The following is a 19488-nucleotide window of genomic DNA, read 5'->3' as shown; positions in this document are numbered from 1 at the left end:
ACACAGGGTGCCGTTAGCACCTAACGGCATTTATAACCCCTAATGCCAAAAATAACAAAATTAATTGGCTTAGTCACATATTTATATATTTCATATTTCTGGTAAAATGAAGGACATGACTTAAAAAAAATTTCATGAAATATTTGCTTAATTTTTTAGATTCATTTGTTATTTGGAAATCAGAATTACACAGTGAGGCAAGGAGAGAGAAGAGTGAGGGACAGAGAGATCTTCCTTTCAGTGGATGTTACTGATTTGATACCGATGTTTCACAAATCAGGCCCAGGAAACAGTATGGTCAAGACAAATCAAAGAGACTAAAAGATCCAGAGGAAAACGTAAGGGCCATAGGACTTCTGTATGGAAAATTGCAATTTCCCCAACTACTTTATGTAGTACCTACATTTAAAATGGCAAAGCAAACAAAGTTGAATGAATGGTGTTCAAAATAAAAGCTGTTTACTAAGAATTTCCCAGAACCCTTTTAGCAGCTGGATAAGTTAGCAAAGATAAGTGACTGCAGTTCAATGAACACATAGTAACCACCAGCTTCTTTGAAAGATGATGTGGATAAGGATTCTGAGATGAAATTCCTGCACTTAAGTTTATATGTTTTCTGGGCCCAGCACGGTACCTAGTGGCTAAAGTCATCATCGTCTTGAAAGCGGCAGGATCCCAGGTGGGCACCGGTTCTAATCCCGGCAGCTCCACTTCCCATCCAGCTCCCTGCTTATGGCCTGGGAAGGCAGTGGAGGATGGTCCAAAACCTTGGGACCCTGCACCCACATGGGAGATCTGGAAGAAGTTCCTTGATCCTGGCTTTGGATCGGCACAGCACCAGCCGTTGCGGTCACTTGGGGAGTGAATAATTGGATGGAGGATCTTTGTCTCTGCTCCTCTCTATATACCTGGCTTTGTAATAAAAATAAATAAATCCTAAGAAAAAAATAAATAAACAGCAATCTTTCCTCAGGCCTATCTGATATTTTTATGCCTAAACGCTGTTAGGTATGCTGTAGGTCAAATATCCCACAAGATATCTACAAGGAATAATATGTAAATAAGCTGCAGCTCAAGGCTTCCCACCTTTGCCGAAATGGTGTGACTTTCAAAGAAAAAAAAAACACAGCTTCAAAAGGCTTGGTGGAGCAGCTTAGGTGATTACTGTGGATTTACAGAAAGGAGCTAGCCCCAGGGTGTTATAAAATACGTCCCAAGAAAACAAGGCTCTCTCTCTTTAGATAAGATCCTCTTAAATCCAAAATCTATTCTGCAGGTTCTCATCCAGCTAATTTTTTTTCCCCTGCTGCTGCTCTGTGCCCTTGTGGTTATCCTCTTTACCTATGACTGGTACTTACCCGCCCAACTTCACATGGAACTTCAGACTGCCCCATCCAGACTCAGCCCCACCTCTTTTACTTCCTCCAAGGAGGAAAGGAGGAAAGTCCTAGGAACCCTGCTGCCTTTTACTGATTGTTGAGCAATGCATTAGGAACCTTTCTCTACACACACACACACACACACACACATATATATTTTTAACTTGAAAGGCAGAGTTGGAGAGAGGGGCAGAGTCTTCTATCAGCTGACTCACTCCCCAAATGGCTGCCACAGCCAGAGTTGGATCCATCCGAAGCTAGGAGCCTGGAGCTTCTTCCAGGTCCCCCAAGTGGAAGCGGGGGGCCCACACACTACTTTTCCAGGCCATTAAATGGGAGCTAGATTGGAAATGGAAGATCCAAGGCTTAAACCAGTGTCCATAAGGGATGCCAGTGCTGCAGACAGATTTAACTTATCCTGTATGGCAATGGCTCTATCTTAGTCCTTTTTGATTGATGAGTTTTAAGATTTATTTGTTTTCATTGGAAAAGTAGATTTACAGAGAGGAGAGGCAGAGAGAAAGATCTCCCATCTGCTAATTCATTCCCCAAATGGCCACAATGGCAGGAGTTGAGCCAATCTGAAGCCAGGAGTTAGGAGTGTCCTTCCAGTCTCCCACATTGGTGCAGGGTCCCAAGGCTTTGTGTTATCCTCCACTGTTTCCCAGGCCACAAGCAGGAAGCCAGATGGTATGTGGAGCAGGCAGGACACAAACCTGTGCCCATGTGGAATGTTGGCACTTACTGGTAGAGAATTGTCCAGTTGAGCCATTATGCCAGCTTAAGGTACTTTATCTTTAATCCAGGCTCTTCTTTCCCACTTTTACCATCAGAAAGAAGAATTTATAACGTAGGCATTATATACAACCTAAGCAGAACAGGATTTATTTAAAAGTGAGAGACTGGGCATCCATTGATGTGTTAATATAGATCATTCGAACCATGAAAGGCCAATGAACCATTTGAGAAACCTGTAGGTGACTGCAGTTGTGTGATGTTTTTCCCACTGATACCAGGAGCTAACCCAGGAATTCACACTAGGTTGCCTCTCCAGCCTCCTTTAATTTGGAAAACTTCAACTTTTTTATGGTCTTGATGTCTTCTTTGTTCAATCTGAGATGTATAGAGACATTACCTGGTTCACTCTCCAGCAAAAGAGGATGCAGCAGATTGAAATGCAACCCATGTTGCTGGTGGGAATCCAAACACTTGCGCCTTTATCTGCTGATCTACCTGTTGGCCATCAAGATCTGCATTAGCAGGAGCCTGGTGTTAGGAGTTGGAGCAAGAACTCAAACGCAAAACTCAGGTACGGGACTCAGGTGTCACCCCATAAGCCAAACAGCCGCTTTATGACCTTGGCATTTCTGAAGAGTATGCACCAACTGTTCTGCAGAGTGTTCCTCAACTTGAGTTTGTTCCTCAGGGCTAGTTTCTGCATTATTGGCATGGGAAAGCACATGAGGTCTCTTGGCGGTCATTCTTGGTGATGACAACATTGATCATCTGATTCAGATGGGGTTCACCATATTTAGCCTTTGTAAGTGAATAAGCAACAATCTATTGATGAGGTTTAAAATGGTATGTTTAACCTGATCCATGACAAACTTGAGAATACCCATGAAAATAAACCCAGTGACTGATTCCCAAAATGCTTTAAAATCGATTTAGTTTATTTGAAAGGCAGAGAGAGACAGAGTGGAAATGGGGGATATTCTCCATCTTCTGCTTCATTCCCTAACTGCTGACAACTCCAAGAGCTGGAGCAGAAGCAGAGCCGAGATGGGATGTGGGCATCCCAAGCAGCAGACTGACAGCTAGCACCACGACACCCCTATGAGCCAGTGACTTTATCATTCATGGATGATTCTTGCCAACATAAATCCTGTGATAGTTGCAGAAAGGTCTTGTTTAAAGTCATTGCTTCTTCAGTTATTGATCAACACTCTTCTGTTAGGAGTGTCTCCTGTCTTTCCTAACCTCAATGACTTTTCACTAATTTATTTCTAAGTATCTGTAGAAAATCATGCATTCTTCTGTTTCCAAAGTATTTCTGTATTTACTAATGTTGATACTTGCAACTAATTTGACTGAGCCAGTTCCGTATTATGCTCCTATTCTGATGGCTTTTGTGGTCAGAGATATTCCATAGTCAAATCTTGTAAGGGGTCCTTCTTGCTTCTTGAAATCTTGACTCACTGAATAGGATCTGCCTGTCTCTGACTTCCCATCTGTTGTTCCTTCTGCGTGGAAGGTCTGCACTTTTGGTCTCTGGCCTCGGTTTCATTATCACTTTCTGGTTCCTTCCCAACTTGGCTCAGAAAACTCCTTGAAGCTCCTACCCCAAGCACTTGACCAGCCACTGCCTCTCACTCCTTAAGTACTCCCTGAGGCAGAGGAGGGACTTAGTGAATATCTGCTTAATCATGGGGCAAACAGTTCTTAATGATCAGAGACAAATTTCAGAGTGGTTAAATCACAAGTGAACTTGTTAATGTACGAGATAATATATCCAATGGAGAAAAAATATTCATTTCTTCATAGAAAATTCTGGGAGATTACAAGAAAAAGATAATTTTAGATAGCTTTTTGAATCTTGGGCCTTTTCTGTGGGAATGATGTTTTGGTTTATTTACTGGTTAGTTCTGCATTCATTAAGTTGGCCTTATGTTCCAAGACCATATTGGTGTTACAGGTTGATGAGCTGTCCCGTCCTTGGGGAGTTAATTGGTTGGGGTGACATTGTGTCAATGCAGCATTTTTTTTTAAAAGACTTATTTATTTTTATTGCAAAGTCAGATATACAGAGAGGGAAGAGAGACAGAGAGGAAGATCTTCCGTCCAATAATTCACTCCCCAAGTAACTGCAACGACTGGAGCTGAGCCAATCTGAAGCCAGGAGCCAGGAGCTTCTTCTGGGTCTCCCACCAGGTGCAGGAGCCCAAGGCCTTGGACCATCCTCGACTGCTTTCCCAGGCCACAAGCAGGGAACTGGATGGGAAGTAGGGCTGCTGAGATTAGAACCGGTGCCCCTATGGGATCCTGGTGCGTGTAAGGTAAGGACTTCAGCTGCTAGCTACTGCTCCAGGATCTGCTCCACTTCTGATACAGCTCCTGGCTTACAGTCTGGGAAAACAGTGGAACATGGCCCAAAGCCATATGGGTGACCCTGTACCTGTACGGGAAACCTGGAAATAGCTCCTTGCTTTGAGTCAGCTCAGCTCAGCTCTGGCCATTGTGGTTGGTTCTCTAGGAAATGAACAAGTAGATGGGAGAACTTTGTTAGCCTTTCTCTCTGTAAACCTGTCTTTCCAACAAACAAAATAAATCTTAAAAAAAAAAAAGAAAAAAGAAAAGAAAAATGCTCGATCAGTGAATGTGACTGGAAGGTGAACATGTGGAAAGCTAACTCTAAAGCTAACTCTGAGGGGTATGGAAGGAAACCTATGTGTTGGGCTGGAGACAGGCTGGGACTGGCTTGTGAAGGCCTTGAACTTCATTCTCCATAGCAGACTGCAGGATGCCAGTGAGAAAAGAGGATGGCAATGAGACATTTTAAGGCAACGTTGCCTGTTGTCTGTAGAATGGCTCATAAAAAGCTGAGGAGTAACACGCAGAACTACAGGGGGAGGGGAAGAGTTCTGTAGAACTGCTTCTCATCGGAGGTCAGAGTGAGGGAGTATCTTACTAAGTTTGAGAAACTTACACTAACAAAACTTAGAAATTTGACCTTTGCATGTTTTACATATTGGAAAAGCACATCCTCAAGATGACAAACAGGTATTTCTTTTGAAATGCAGATTAAAACAAACAAACAAAAAACCCCAGAGGAATAAGCAGGAAGAGATATCATTTTGATATTCTCACATAATTTGGGTTATAATATTCTTCTCTAATTGGGGAATGTATCTGCATATGCAGATGTCTGCTAGACTGCAGACCCAAACCAACAAACACAACAAGGAAAGTCTAATTTAGCAGTCTGGAGACGTTATACCTACTCTTTCAGGCCTAGGGACAAGAGCAAACTCCGTTGTTGGAATGTTACATGTGAAGACCCCACCATCAACTCATTGAACAAGTTGTCTTGGCAAGCAAGCTTCATTTTTTAAAATGTGTGTATGCTTTTCATATTAGAGGAAATCTGTCTTAAGTGGTTGTTAAGCTTAAACACACTGTTGTGATGATCTAACTTGCAAATTTTCTTCAAGTTAGGATGTGGTATCACTGGTATCACTGATATGGCACCGAATACTGATGAGAACGCTTCATCCACCTAGTCAGTAGGAGGTTCCTTTCCTCCAAAATGGAGAATAGTCAGCACGGGACTACCATGAATGAGTAGGCACAAACGAGCAGCGTACGTAGCATACAGTAATCACGGGTGGTTGCAATCCAGAGAAGCCTTTTTAAATGGTGATGGTGGTGAGGGGAGATCTGGAACTTACACATATACAGATTCTCCTCAGCAGGAATACAGGAAACCAGCGCAAGCTTCTTATAAAAGGCAACAGTTTCCTCTGTGACCAGGGGGTGGGTAAGCTTCCCTTGTGTTGCAACATATTTCACTCCGAGTTCTCACGTTCTGACTTAGACTGCAGCGATGTCATGGAGAAGCCCCTGAGAGCACCTTCGCTTGTAGGAACCACAAAGCCCCAATAGGGCCATCTTCCGGGTTGTCATTCATGCCTGTCAGCGCCTCCCGGACCCAGGGCCTCTGGTGTGCCAGGAGGAGGGTATGCGGGGGTCTGGGGTCTCGCTGGCCTGAAACCGGACAGAAGCCGGGGCTGCATGCAGATGGCTCCAACCGGAGAGCCGCACAGGGGCCATCGTGCCTAGACCGCAGGCAGGAGGAGTAGGGAGGGCGGGCCGTGCGGGGAGACACCTGCCAGGCAAGGGCAGAGGTGGCGGTCGTGGGCAGGACTCGGTCTCGGGGTGTGCGGGGAGCGGGTGGGGCTCCCCAGCCTCGAGTGCAGCTGTCGGTAATACAGGACTATGGAAGCAGCAGGCCCAGGCAAGGCAACGTCCGGGAAAGGCTCCCAAGCCCGGCGATGCAGCACAGGCAGCTACCCCAGGGAGCAGGGCGCCAGGCGTGCGGGCAGTGCGTGGGCCGGAGCCTTCGCTGTGCGTGGGGCGTGGTGTGGCGGCGTGCGCGCACGCGCCAATCACAGGTGCCGCCAGAAGGGAGAGCGCCGAGAGGCCGGGGGAAGCGGAGGGGCGGGGCGGGCGCCCGGCTCCTCCAATCAGAGTGGCGCTCCGTCAAGACGTGAGGCTCTCCCGGGCCCCGAGCGCCAGTCGGCGGGCCCGGCTGGTGAGTGCGCGAGGGCAGGGGCGCGGGGGCGCGCGGGGGTGGGACTTCCTCAGGGCCCCGGAAGTGGGAGCTGTGTGTTCTCATGCGAACGGGAAGGAGCGTTGGGGATCCGGAGTCTCGAGGTTGAGACATTTTCGGGCCCGAAAGGGGAATCATCGGTCGCCGCCGCCGCCAGCCCGCGCCCGTCCTTCGTCCCTGCGTCCGGCCCGGCCCGGCCGCGCCGCCTCTTCCTGCCGTCTCCCTCCTCGGCCGTCCCCGCGTGTGTGGCGCGGCCGCCGGGCACCGGGGCTGCGGCGAGGAGCTCGCGGGCGGCCGGTCGGGCGGGGCGGGCGGCGCTGACAGGTGAGCGGGGCCTCCCCTGGCCGTCGGCGGAGCGGCTCGGCTGGCCCCCCGGCTTGCGCTCGGACCCGCGCCCCGCGCCCGCCTGTCACTGGGCCGCCATCTTCCCGGAGGGACGCGGCCCCGCGGCTGGCAGGGCAGGGCCCGGGGTCGGGGAGGGGGAGCCACCTACCCGTGTGGGGTCCGGGCCGGGGTCGCGGGGGGAGACGGGGTGAGTGTGTGTGAGCGTGGGGGTATCGGTGTCGGGGACCCCGAGCTGGGGTCGGGCAGAAGCAGCAGGGCCGAAAGGCCGGAGAAGTGGGGGAGGGAAGCAAGAGTTGGCAAGGCCAGGGGTTCGAGAGGACCGAATGGAGCCCGGAGGGAGGCCAGGCCCAGGAAGACCCTCCCCACCCCCACCAGGGCCCGGGGTCCTGGCCGTGCTGGGGGGGTGGCCTTCCGAGGTCCAGCCGGTGCAGCCCGAGGATCAGGGGCTGGGGGCGCGGGCCGCGAGCGCCCCCAGGTCGGGCCAGCCGCGGGGACCCGCAGTGCGGCGGCGGGCCTCGCCCCCCTTGGCCCCGGCGGGGGTGCCCGGGCAGGGATGGGTCACTAGGGCAGCGCATTCCTTTAGAACCAGGAAGTTGGGGATCTTGTTCAAGTGTGTATGCTTGGAATGCTCCGCTTTTCCTTTTTGCTGGAATTTGAATCGAGGCAGAGATCGGGAGCAATTTCAAATTAAAAAAAAAAGTCCGTGTGAAGGTTTCCCGGTTGCGGATCGCGGGCCTAGGGCACAGCGGCGGCTAAGCGGGCGGTCCGAAGTGTTTGGGCACCTGCTTGTCAGTGGTGTCCAGTCGGAACTTTTACAGCGTTATTCTGGCAGGGCTCACTAGAGCAGCGCATAAGGCTGAGGCGTTGTTCACCCCCTTGGTGTTTTTGCAACTTTGGGTGATGTGATCTTACTCTCCCTTATCCTTTTAATGTCAAACGCCCTTAAATTTCGGCTGAGATGTAACTTGAGAAAATAACCTGTGGAAAACCGTGTCTGGCATCAGCAGGCAGCCTTCGGCCGGCCTGTTCGCTGCTCTTGCTCAGTGTGTTCACGCTAGAAAACTCTGTATCTTGCTCCTGTTTCAGACTCTTACACTGGCAGCACATAAGGTTACCGTGAATTGGAAACGCCAAGTTTTGGATAACTGGGGGTGAGGGTGGGGGTGGGGAATGGGGTGATTTCCCTTGCCTGTGCCCTGCAGTTAGTTTGTGTTACCATGAAGTGTAATGGTACAAAATAGTGACCCAAAGGTGAACGTTGTCACTTAAACATACATTCTATTATTGCTTCTGGAAGTTTTTTTTTTTTTTCTCCTAAGAATGTTTAGCTGCACTCATTTTTGTGATGAGTATTTAAAATGCACTGGAAGATGGTGCTTAGTTGTAATTTGCGAAGACCGCAAGAGGGGAGGGTTGTGCTGCTGGTTTTATCTGTGGAGGACAGGTAGCATGTTCAATGTGCTGTGTGCATACTTCTCTCCCCCGCCCCCCAGCTCTCCCTGCTTTGCAGTCAGGGTCATTTACAGAAATTGAAATGGTTGTGGCTTTCCAGTTTTTCTCTGTGTTTAACATAGAGACGCAGTTTTGTAATCAAGCCTCACTGAGGTTTGCTTGAGTTACTCGTGCTCTGTGAAAGGCATCCCAGGAGCAAGTTGATTATTCAGCCATAAATTTGATTTGTATACTTCCTTTGAAACTAGTATTGGTTGGAAATAAATTACACTCTGTATTCTGACAAGTTAATGAGTTGAGTTGACTTATTTACAGGAAAGGCAGGCGTATCATTGTATTCATGAGGGTTTAACCTGAGTTTTCTGATTTTGCAAAAGGAGGGTAATGATGGTGTCACCTCATTGGACTGTTGTAACCAACCCTGAGGTGTGGGCTGGCTTTGCTAGTTTTATTATTTCTGAGTTACAATGTTTAACATCCTACCTTGTATCAGTTTTAATTTATTAGCAGAGCTTTTTCTTATTTTTTCTTGATCACATGTATCTGGTCCCAGAGAAAATAAGTTGTGAGAATAATGTGTATTTGGAGAAAGGAGTTACTGTTTGAGGATTAACAAATAGATGATGTTGTTAATGTAAGAAGAGAAACTGACATGATAGCAAATTTCAGTATAAATTTGAGTTTATTTGCTATTCCTTGAGATTGGTCTTTTGAATTTAATTTTTGAGAATATACACAAAGTTTGACAAATATTTAAGCTCTGTGAAAACAAATTACCTAGTCATTTGCTTTTTATGAAGTAATCTTCAAATACTGTAAAACATAACTTAGAATGCTGAAGTGCAAGCAGGGGATCGGATTCTTGCCGCGAGCTGAGCCTTGAAGGAATGGATTTGCCACAGCGTTTACAGTTGTGTAGTGAGAGGTACAGGGTGGATGTTATTAACCAAGAAGTAGCTGACCAACTTGTTTTGCTGTTACTGTAAGTCCTGCTGGCATTTACATTCTCCATTGAAATAGTGACAGCAAGGATTAGCATCTGGGCCTTCCAGCCTTAGTGATGTGTTTGTGATGGTCTTTCAAAATTATAAAAATGTGTAGAAATAGAATTTGTTCTTAGTGTTAATGGTGTAAATTCTAAATGTGCTTTCATGAGTATATGCTGTGCTCTGGTAGACTTCAGATTTAAGGAAATTCTTTTTAGATTGGTAAGTGCATAACATTTTAGCAATATAGTTCTGCAATTTGTTTTGTAAATTTTTTCTAGTATGGAGAAGAAAAAAACTTGCACACTGAAGTTGTATTTATGGAAAATACATAGTTAAAAATGGTCACTGCTTACAGGAGTTTTCTTGTTTGTGCTCTGTTGCAGAACTTGATTCATGTGAAGAGTTTGTTTTGTTCTGGTAAATCTTACAGAGTTCAAGTAAATGATGCACCACCTTCTAAGAGGGTTCAACCAGAATGAAAGTTTGGTCCAGTTTAAACTTTTTTCTCTGAATTATTATTTTGGATTACTATCTTTGGGACCACTGTATTTCTCCTGGTGATATCTTCATTAGAATAACTTTTTTTTTTTAATTACGGTATGGAATTATACAGTAGAAAGCCATTTCAGTTCTCTTATGAAGAGAGGGGAGATACATTCCAGCTTGGAAAAAAAAATTTCCCTTAACATTTCAGTACTTTGTTTTTCTGGCATGTAAGCGTCTTCTTTAAAAACAGGGAACATTTTAATTCAGCTGCTGCTTTTCCTTTTCCTTGGCCCCTCCCACCTCAAGCACAGGCCTTTTGTCCCTTTCAGTGCCTTTGAAACTCTTGTCTTGTCACTTTTTTCTGTTGGATCTGTCACGATTCCTGCTTTAATCACGGAGGTTATACGTTTGATGCTGTGCGTTTTATGTGTTCTGTCATCGTCTTGTTCTTTTTTGCCTGTCAGTCCTTTTGCACATGCTGGTGAGACTTGTGCTATAGAATGCTTTGTGATAATGAAACTATCTCATACTTAACCGAAACTTAAAAGCTTGCTCTTTTATTTTTGGGGGAGTATTTGATAATCAAGGACCTGTGAGACGGTCTGCAATGAAAATGATACTCACTGAGTTTGATGTATATAAATTCTGATGTAAATGTTAACGTGTATTTCCATGCTGTTACACTCTCATTCACACGAATCATTGTGGTCACATTATAGCCAGAAGCTAGTATTACTGAGCTCTTTAGACACTGGTCAGGGTTACCTCATCCCATGTTGGAGTCCGTGGGTTCAAGTCCTGGCTCTCCTTCCCTGGCAGGCAGCAGGTAATGGCTGCAGTAGCTGGGCTCCTGCCAGCCCTGTGGCAGATCGGGATTGAGTTCCAGACTCTGGCATGCAGCCTGGTTGCTGCCTGTTGCAGGGGTTTGAAGAGTGAACCAATAGATGGAACATATTTCTTAGCTTTATAAGCTGGTTAATAAATGTAATTTTTAAAAAAGATTTATTTATTTTTGCCGGAAAGGCAGATCTACACAGAGAAGGAGGGAAAGACCTACCGTCGGCTAGTGTACACTCCCCATGTGGCTGCAGTGGCCAGAGCTGAACCGATCTGAAGCCAGTAGCTTGGACTTTCTTCCAGGTCTCTGGCACAGGTGCAGGGTTCCAAGGCCCTAGGCCATCCTCAATTGCTTTCCCAGGCCACAAGCAGGGAGCTGGATGGGAAATGGAGCAGCTAGCATGTAAACTGGAGCCCATATGCAATGCCGATGCTTGCAAGGCCAGAATTTAGCCAACAAGTCATCATGCTGGGCCCTAAACTTGTTTTTTAGGAAGTCAAACGGATGAGAACTGCCCAGGTCCTGACTCTAGCATATCTCACCCTGTGTGACTGCCTCCTCTGTATCCTCACTGCCTGTCTCTACCATTCAGCTGAACGCTCTTCCTTACCCCTATCTTTCTCTCACCCACAAATTTCCTCCTTTTCCTTAAAAGCTTAAAATCAGGCCCGGTGCAGTAGCCTAGTGGCTAAAGTCCTCGCTTTGAACGTGCCGGGATCTAATATAGTTGCTAGTTCTAATCCTGGCAGCCCTGCTTCCCATCCACCTGCCTGCTTGTGACCTGGGAAAACAGTGGAGGATGACCTTAGGGCTTGGGACCCTGCACCTGTGTGGGAGACATGGAAGAAACTCCTGGCTCCTGGCTTTGGATTGGCGCAGCTCTGGCAGTTGTGGTCGCTTGGGGAGTGAGTCATTGGATGAAAGCTCTTTCTGTCTCTCCTCCTCTCTATATCTGCCTTTCCAAGAAAAGTAAATAAATCTTAGAAAAAAAAAAGTTTAAAGCATTTTTACATAGCTTCCTACCTGTTCTTAGAAGGACATTTCGTAAGTTCTTCAGTAATCACCTTGATTGCTGAGGTTGTGCTGTAGTTCTCTTGATTTTCCTGGTACTTTTTCTTTTTCTTTTTTTTTTTTTTTTAATTGCAAAGTCAGATGTACAAAGAGGAGGAGAAGAGAGGAAAATCTTTCAGCTGATGATTCTCTCCCCAGGCGGCCACAATGACCGGAGCTGAGCCAATCTGAAGCCAGGAGCCTGGAGCTTCATCCGGGTCTCCTATGCGGGTGCAGGGTCTCAAGGCTTTGGACCATGCCCCACTGCTTTCCCAGGCCACAAGCAGGGAGCTGGATGGGAAGTGTGGCCACCAGGATTAGAATTGGCCCCGTAACTGGATCCCGGTACATTCAAGGCAAGGACTTTAGCCGCTATGCTATCGTGCTGGGCCCACTCTGTACCTTTATCTTGTCTGGCACATAATTAAGTTGCTTGCTGGTGAGATCCTGCTTTTTATGTTTTTAAGTTCTTTGCTCATGGCAGGACCTAGTACACTATAGATGTTTAGTAAAATTAGTTCAGCAACAGAGAGAAAAGAATGCCTAAAAATATCGCCACTACAGTTTTAGAGAAATTGTTTGCTCATCATATATGAGTATTTGCATGTTTCTGTTAGCATAAATGAGAGTCTTGGAAATGTTGGAAAGTTTCTTTTAGTGCATAAAAGTTGTGTTTACATAGTTTGGAAAGAGAGTTATTTATTTGAAAGGCAGAGTTAGAGGGAGGCAGAAAGAGAAGGGTATCAGTGTTCATCTGCTGCTTCACTCCCCAGTGGCAGCAGTTGCCGGATCTGGGCTAGTCCAAGCCAGGAGCTTCTTCAGGTGTCCTACATGGATACAGGGGCCCAGACACTTGGGCCAACCTTTGCTGCCTTCCCAGGCGCATTAGCAGGGAGATGGATTGGAAGTGGAGCAGTTGGGACTTCAGCCAGCACATATGGGATGCTGGTGCTGCAGGGGACTGCTTTACCACTATACCATGGTTCTGCCTTACATTGTCACAATTTTGCCAGATTTTTTTATAACTGCATACAGTGTTTGGTTTCTTTAATAGATTTATTTATTTTTTTATGGAAAGTCAGATATACAGAGAGGAGGAGAGACAGAGACAGAGAGGAAGATCTTCCATCTGGTGATTCACTCCTCAAGTGACCATAACGGCTAATGCTGTGCCGATCTGAAGCCAGGAGCCAGGAACTTCCTCCATGTCTCCCATGCATGTGCAGGGTCCCAAGACTTTTGCCGTCCTTGACTGCTTTCCCAGGCCACAAGCAGAGAGCTGGATGGGAAGTCGCTGGGATTAGAACCGGCATCCATATGGGATCCCGGCGTGTTCAAGATGAGGACTTTAGCCACTAGGCCATGGCGCCGGGCCCTAGAATTCCCTCTTTGCACCACGTCCTGATAGGAGAGAGAAGACTCAGGCAGAGAGAAGACTCAGGCAGGTGTTTTTACCTGGTTGGACATTACAAGCACAAAGATGAAAGAACTTTTCTGAAAGACATGGTCTAGGAGGAATTAGGAAAATGCCTGTTTGTGTTTCAGATCATATTCCACTCATTTGGGCTCTGATGTTTCCTCAGCTTCATGCTTCGTGTGGTCCTGTTGCTATAGTAATTATCTGTAGCTTTTCCTCTGCCATGCTTTTTTATTTTCCTCCTTTGCCCTATTTTTCTTCATAGTACCTTTCACATTATAATATAGTACACTATTTTTTTAAGATTTATTTTATTTTTATTGCAAAGTCAGATATCCAGAGAGGAGGGAGAAGAGGATCTTCCATCCACTGACTCACTGTGAAAGTAACCATAATGGCCGGTGCTGAGCCAATCTGAAGCTAGGAGCCAGGAGCCTCTTCTGGGTCTCCCACGCATGTGCAGGGTCCCAAGACTTTGGGCCGTCCTCTACTGCTCTCTCAGGTCACAAGCAGGGAGCTGGATGGGAAGCGGGGCTGCTGGCATTAGAACCGGTGCCCATGTGGGATCCTGGTGCGTGCAGGGCGAGGACTTTAGCCGCTATGCTTCTGTGCCTGGCCCCATAGTACACTTTTGTATGTGTAGTCTGCCTTGTGTTTGGTTGCAAGCCCAGGTTGGGGATTTTGTTTCTTTTTTTCATTGATAAGGCTGTGAACGTTTTAGCCTAGTACTTGGATACTTAATAGTCACTAAATATTGAATGAATAAATCCTAGGCCTGGAACGATGAGCAGAGGTGATAAATTGTCCTCTTTTGGAGCTTGTTGTCCATTGAGGCAGGTAGAGAGTCTCATACTAAAATAGTCAAGTTCAGTGTCCTGGGAAGTGAGAGACCTGAAGAAGCAGGGTGGCCTTTTGCCAGAGGCTCTGAGTGGAAGGGTTAAGCTGGGGTGAGAGAATGGCTGTATTATCCAGGAGAGCAACGCGTATTGAGGTGGGAAGGAACAAACTTCTTATTTCTGGTTTTTACTGTTTGGTGTTTGAAAAAATAGCCTGCTTAGAACCTCCCCCCCTTTAATTTGTATTACACATAGTCATGTATGTTTTTAAAATACCCTTTAAAATAGTTTTAAAACATGCCTTGAATCTGCAAGCATTTGTTTATTTTTTTTTTTACTTGCTGGCATTTGTTAAAAGTATTTGTTTTAGATTTTTATTAAGACACTAATCAGCATTGTGTTTACACGTTTCCAAGGGTTGGTTTGTTGTCAGTACTCAAAATAAAGGGCTCAAAAACCTGTATGAGTAGACTTAGGGTCTTTATGGACTTTAAAGGCTGCATACCCAGAAAGATAAAAACATTTTCTCCTGTGTTCTTAGTGCTATTTTGGGTATCATGTAGTGTGTTTCTGGAGTACTGCACATGTGGAAGCTTGATGCGAAAGTGTCTTTGGGCGAGACTGCCTGCATGATTTCACTTTCATATGCCTCAGTGGTTCCTGTGTATCTAGTGATAGCTGTTATCAGGCTAGATGCTAGTTTAGGTTGCTGTTCAACAAGTCACTTGGCTCACAGACCCTTGTGCAAATGCGTAACTACGGAATCAGTTTGTTTCTTCATAACTGTCAGGGAGGGGAAGGGCCGTGTGTGAAGGTCTGTGCTGTGCACTTGCCCTGTGTGTGCTTCCTTCCGCTGCCCACAGCTCTCTCTACTGCTTTGTATATATTGGATGAAATTCATCTCAAGTAATTTATCCTTTAGGACTTAGTACAGAATGAAGCCTAAACAAAAAAAGACTTGGGAAAGAAAAGAGGAGTGTCAAGTAAAACTGTGGAAACATTTAGATATGTAGAATTTTTAACAAATTCTCTGTGACCTGGCACAGAGCCAATTAATATTGAACTACTTTGCTGGAGAGTGCTGTGAGAGTATAAATCAGCATTCTTTTCTTTCTTTTTTTTTCTTAAGATTTATTCATTTTTATTACAAAGCCAGATATATAGAGAGTAAGAGAAACTAAGAGGAAGATCTATTCGATGATTCACTCCCCGGATGTTCGCAACAGCTAGAGCTGAGCCAATCTGAAGCCAGGAGCCAGGAGCCTCTTCTAGGTCTCCCATGCAGGTGCACAGTCCCAAGGCTTTGGGCCATCCTCAACTGTGTCCCAGATCACAGCAGGGAGCTGGATGGGAAGCGGAGCTGCCGGGATATGAACTGGTGCCTATATGGGATCCTGGTGTCTGCAAGGCGAGGACTTTGTCCACGAAACTACTGCACTGAGTCCATAGGGTGTGTGTGTTTCAGTTTTATTTATTTGATAGACAGAGTGACACATACATCCCCACAGAGATGGGGGACACACAGAGATCTTCCATCTGCTGCTTTAGTTCTCAAAGGGCCACAACAGCTGGGCTTGGAGAAGGCTGCTGCTGGGCATCTGGGTTCCCCATTTGGGTAGCAGGGACCCAAGCACCTGAGCCACTCTGCCACCTCCCAGACACCTTAGCAGGAACTGGATTGCAACAAGAGCAGCTGGGACTCAGTGTTACAGAATGCAGCTTAACTCAGTGAGCCATAATGGCAATCCCTGAAAGCGTGTTTTCACTGTCATTTTGGTAATTTAAGTGTACTGCTATTTTATATAGTGCTAATAGATTTAAGTTTTTTTGTTTGTTTTTGTTTGAAATTTAAGGCTGAGAGAGAGAGAAACAGAAACAGACAATGAGAAATATAACATCTATGGGTTCACTCCCCAAATGCTCCCCAAGTAGCTGGGACTGTATCGGGTCAAAGTCAGGTGTCAGAAACTTGGTCTGGGTAGTGGACTGAAACTTAAGCCAGAGATCCATTTACTGTGAGCCCTGCTCACTATTCTCAAGCATGTCTTGCTGATTTAAACACAGAGAGCCTTCAGTTGCAGTAAGTCTCACCCTCAGCCACATACTTAGCATTCAGAGAACTGGGAACCTGTGTTTTTCTGTTTATTCTTCAAAACACCTACTTTACTGTTTGGGAAACAAACCTGGCAACTGTTTGCCTTACACCATCTGAAACAGGAACAAGAGAAAATGGGATGCTTCTTGTTTTTAGCCATTGCAGATAATACGCAACTTAGAATGATAACCCTGTAATCCTGCTGTGTATTTGAGGGCTTCAATTCAGGTATCAGTATAAAGTGTATGCCTCTTAAGTGTAAAATGATGCAGGCTTTACCCAGAAAGTTTTTTTTTTTTAAGATTTATTAATTTTTATTTTAAAAACAGAAGAGAGAAGTAGGAGACAGTTTATTCAATGCGTTGATTTACTCCCCAATTGGCTACAGTGGCTGGAACTGGGCCTGTCTTAAACCACGAGCCTGGACTTCTCCTGGACTCCTATGTGGGTGCATGGGTTCAAGGACTTGGGACATCCTCTGCTACTTTTCCAGGTAACCAACAGGGTGCTGAATAAGAAATAGAGCAGCTGAGACTTGAAATGGCATGCATATGGGATGCTGGCAGTGCAAGTGCAGGATTAACATGCTACACCAATGCTCCATCCCCAAACACTAAAGTGAAAATGTCATGAACATATTTCACACTACAAGGTTGATACAAATTCTTGCTTTGGGTTTTTTTTCTTTCTTACCTTGCTTTAATAATGCAAAGATACTGGAGCTGATTGAAATTTTAAATGGCTGATTTAAATTTTAACTGACTGTGCTAGTTTACTTGGAAATTTTATTGTGATGAGGACTGGCACATTGTCTCAGTTGGCTGATCCTCACTTCCAGGTGTCAGCATCCCATGTAGGTGCCAGTTTGAGTCCAGGCTGCTTTGCTTCTAGTCCAGCTCCCTGCTTGTGGTCTGGGAAAGCAGAGGAGGATGGTCCAATACCATGGGAGCCCTGGGGAGGTTCCTGGCTTTGTTTTTTTTTTTTTTTTTTTTTTAAGATTTATTTATTTTTATTGGAAAGGCAGATATACAGAGAGAGGGAGAGACAGAGAGGAAAGATCTTCCATCCGACAGTTCACTCCCCAAGTGACCGCCATGGCCAGTGCTGTGCCGATCCAAAGCCAGGAGCCAGGAGATCTTCCAGATCTCCCACATGGGGGCAGGGTCCCAAGGCTTTGGGCCATCCTCGACTGTTTTCCCAGGCCACAAGCAGGGAGCTGGATGGGAAGCAGGGCCATTGGGATTAGAACTGGTGACCGTATGGGATCCCGGTGTGTGCAAGGTGAGGACCTTAACCACTCTGCTGTCGGGCCGTGCTGGTTCCTGGCTTTGGATTGGCTCAACTTTGGTCATTGTGGCCACTTGAGGAGTGAACCAGCGGTTGGAAGATCTTTGCCTCTCCTCTTAATAGATCTGCCTTTCCAAAAAAAAAAAAAACTTAAAAAAAAAATGCTTTATTGTGACACAGGCACATTGTCTGTTGGGAGGGATGTATAATCTCAAGTGGCCTGAGTTGTAACCTAACTTTATATATAAGTTAGAGGTTGTATTATGTCTTGGATATGTATTCTTGGGAATATTAGACCAAAATGAAATAAAATTAATGATTTTGGAATATGCCTTTTTTTTAATTGTCAGTTTTGAGACCAGCAGAGTGGTATAGTAGGCAAGCTTCTACCTGTAATGTCAGCATCTGTATGGTGCTGCTTCTAATCCAGGCTATTCTACTTCCAATTCATCTCTTTGATTATGGCTTGGGAAAACAGTGGAAGATGGCCCGAAGCTTTGGACCTCTGTACCCATTTGGTAATCCCAGAAAAAGCTCCAAGCTCCCAGATTTGAACTTGCCCAACCCTGGCCATTGTGGCCATTTGGGGTGTGAGTCAACCTGTAGAAAATCTCTCTCATTAAAGTTAAAATAAATTAATATCTATTTTTTAAAGTATCAATTTTATAGGTAGTAATATTAGAGATATTCATTATGTTTTAATATTAAACAGTATGTGGTGTCAAGTTTAAAAACCTGAAAGTATTTGTAATGTCTAAGAATTGGAGTTTAGTGTTGTGCCTGGAGTCAGTGGCTATCAATATCTGAGTAGTTTAGTATGTCAAAAGTTTTTCTAGACCTGCTGTTGGTTACCTAGTAGTTGTCATGGTAGATATATTTTTTAAATATTTATTTATTTTTATTGGGAAGGCAGATTTACAAGGATGGAGAGACAGAAAGATCTGTTTGCTGGTTCATTCCCCAAATGGCCACAATGGTCAGAGCTGAGTCAGGAGCCAGGAGCCACTTCTGTGTCTCCCACATGGATGCAGGGGTGCAGGGTCCCAAGGCTTTGGGCTGTTTTCTTGCTTTCCAAGCCACAAGCAGGGAGTTGGATGGGAAATGAAACAAGTGGGACATGAACCGACGCCCATATGGGACCCCTGCATGTGCAAAGCGAAGATTTAGCCACTGAGTCATCACACTAGATGTTTTAAAGCAGTGCTGTGTGCCAGACATACTTTCATTGTCTGTTAAATTCTTACAGTACCATTAGTGAAGAAAAACAAAGTGAGTTGGGTGTGCCTGGTGTCGCATCTGGGGTGTAGGGTGGGGGATTCTTGTACCCCGGGTCTTTGAAAGAGATCTTGTGCGTCTGAATTGAATTTGATTTTTTTTTTCTTTTTTTTTTTTGCACATAGTGGTTTCCTTAGTGGAAGGATTCATAGCTTTCTGCAGACTTTGCCGAAGGATTTTTTTTTTTTTTTGGCCGCTTCCTCATGTAGAAAATGCTGTAGTATGTTTGCTGCTTAGGAATTTCTTCAATGTATTGTCTGTGGATGATAATCAAATTAGATTTTACAATACCAGCAGCACTTTTTATTTAACTATGTTTGGATCCTTTATTGCCTTTTTCCCCTGTTAAGTCTTCACTTGGAATGTCAGCAGCAGAGACTTTTACTTGAAATTATTTCACTTTTTATGTTTTAAGTGCTTGGGAACTCTTACATTTGTTGTCATAAAAGAAGAAATGATTAAATGTGAGTTTAATGGGATTTTCCTCTTAGCATACTATGTATGGTGAATAATGGTGAGCAGGGTAGACATATTCCTGCCCTACCAGTAATGAAACTTTTTGAAAGTATTTTAGGGACCAAGAGCTGGCATTGTGACATGGCATGAAAAATCACTGCCTGCAAGACTGGTATCTGTTATGGGTGACACCTCATGTCATAGCTGCTGCACTTTCATCCACCTCCTTGGTAATGGCCTGGGAAAGCAGCAAA

General features: G+C 45.3%; 1 protein-coding gene across 2 annotated transcripts in view; it reads left to right on the top strand.

Annotated features, from left to right (window-relative positions):
- The first annotated feature begins 6757 nt into the window (after positions 1–6757).
- The window catches only part of LARP4B (La ribonucleoprotein 4B), an 82788-nt gene continuing 70057 nt past the window's right edge, over positions 6758–19488 (top strand). The window contains exon 1 of one of the 2 annotated variants that reach the window (XM_040968104.1): positions 6758–7032. The gene's annotated coding sequence lies outside the window, so the exon portion shown is untranslated. The remainder of the gene's footprint in view (positions 7033–19488) is intronic. The other variant, XM_040968100.1, reaches the window with a different exon arrangement.

Source organism: Ochotona curzoniae, unplaced genomic scaffold (assembly GCF_017591425.1).
Source record: "Ochotona curzoniae isolate NIBS_2020 unplaced genomic scaffold, NIBS_Ocur_1.0 scaffold_4683, whole genome shotgun sequence".
Lineage (NCBI taxonomy): Eukaryota > Metazoa > Chordata > Mammalia > Lagomorpha > Ochotonidae > Ochotona > Ochotona curzoniae.
Note: the sequence above shows the minus strand (reverse complement) of the source record. Positions and strands in the feature narration are given on the sequence as shown.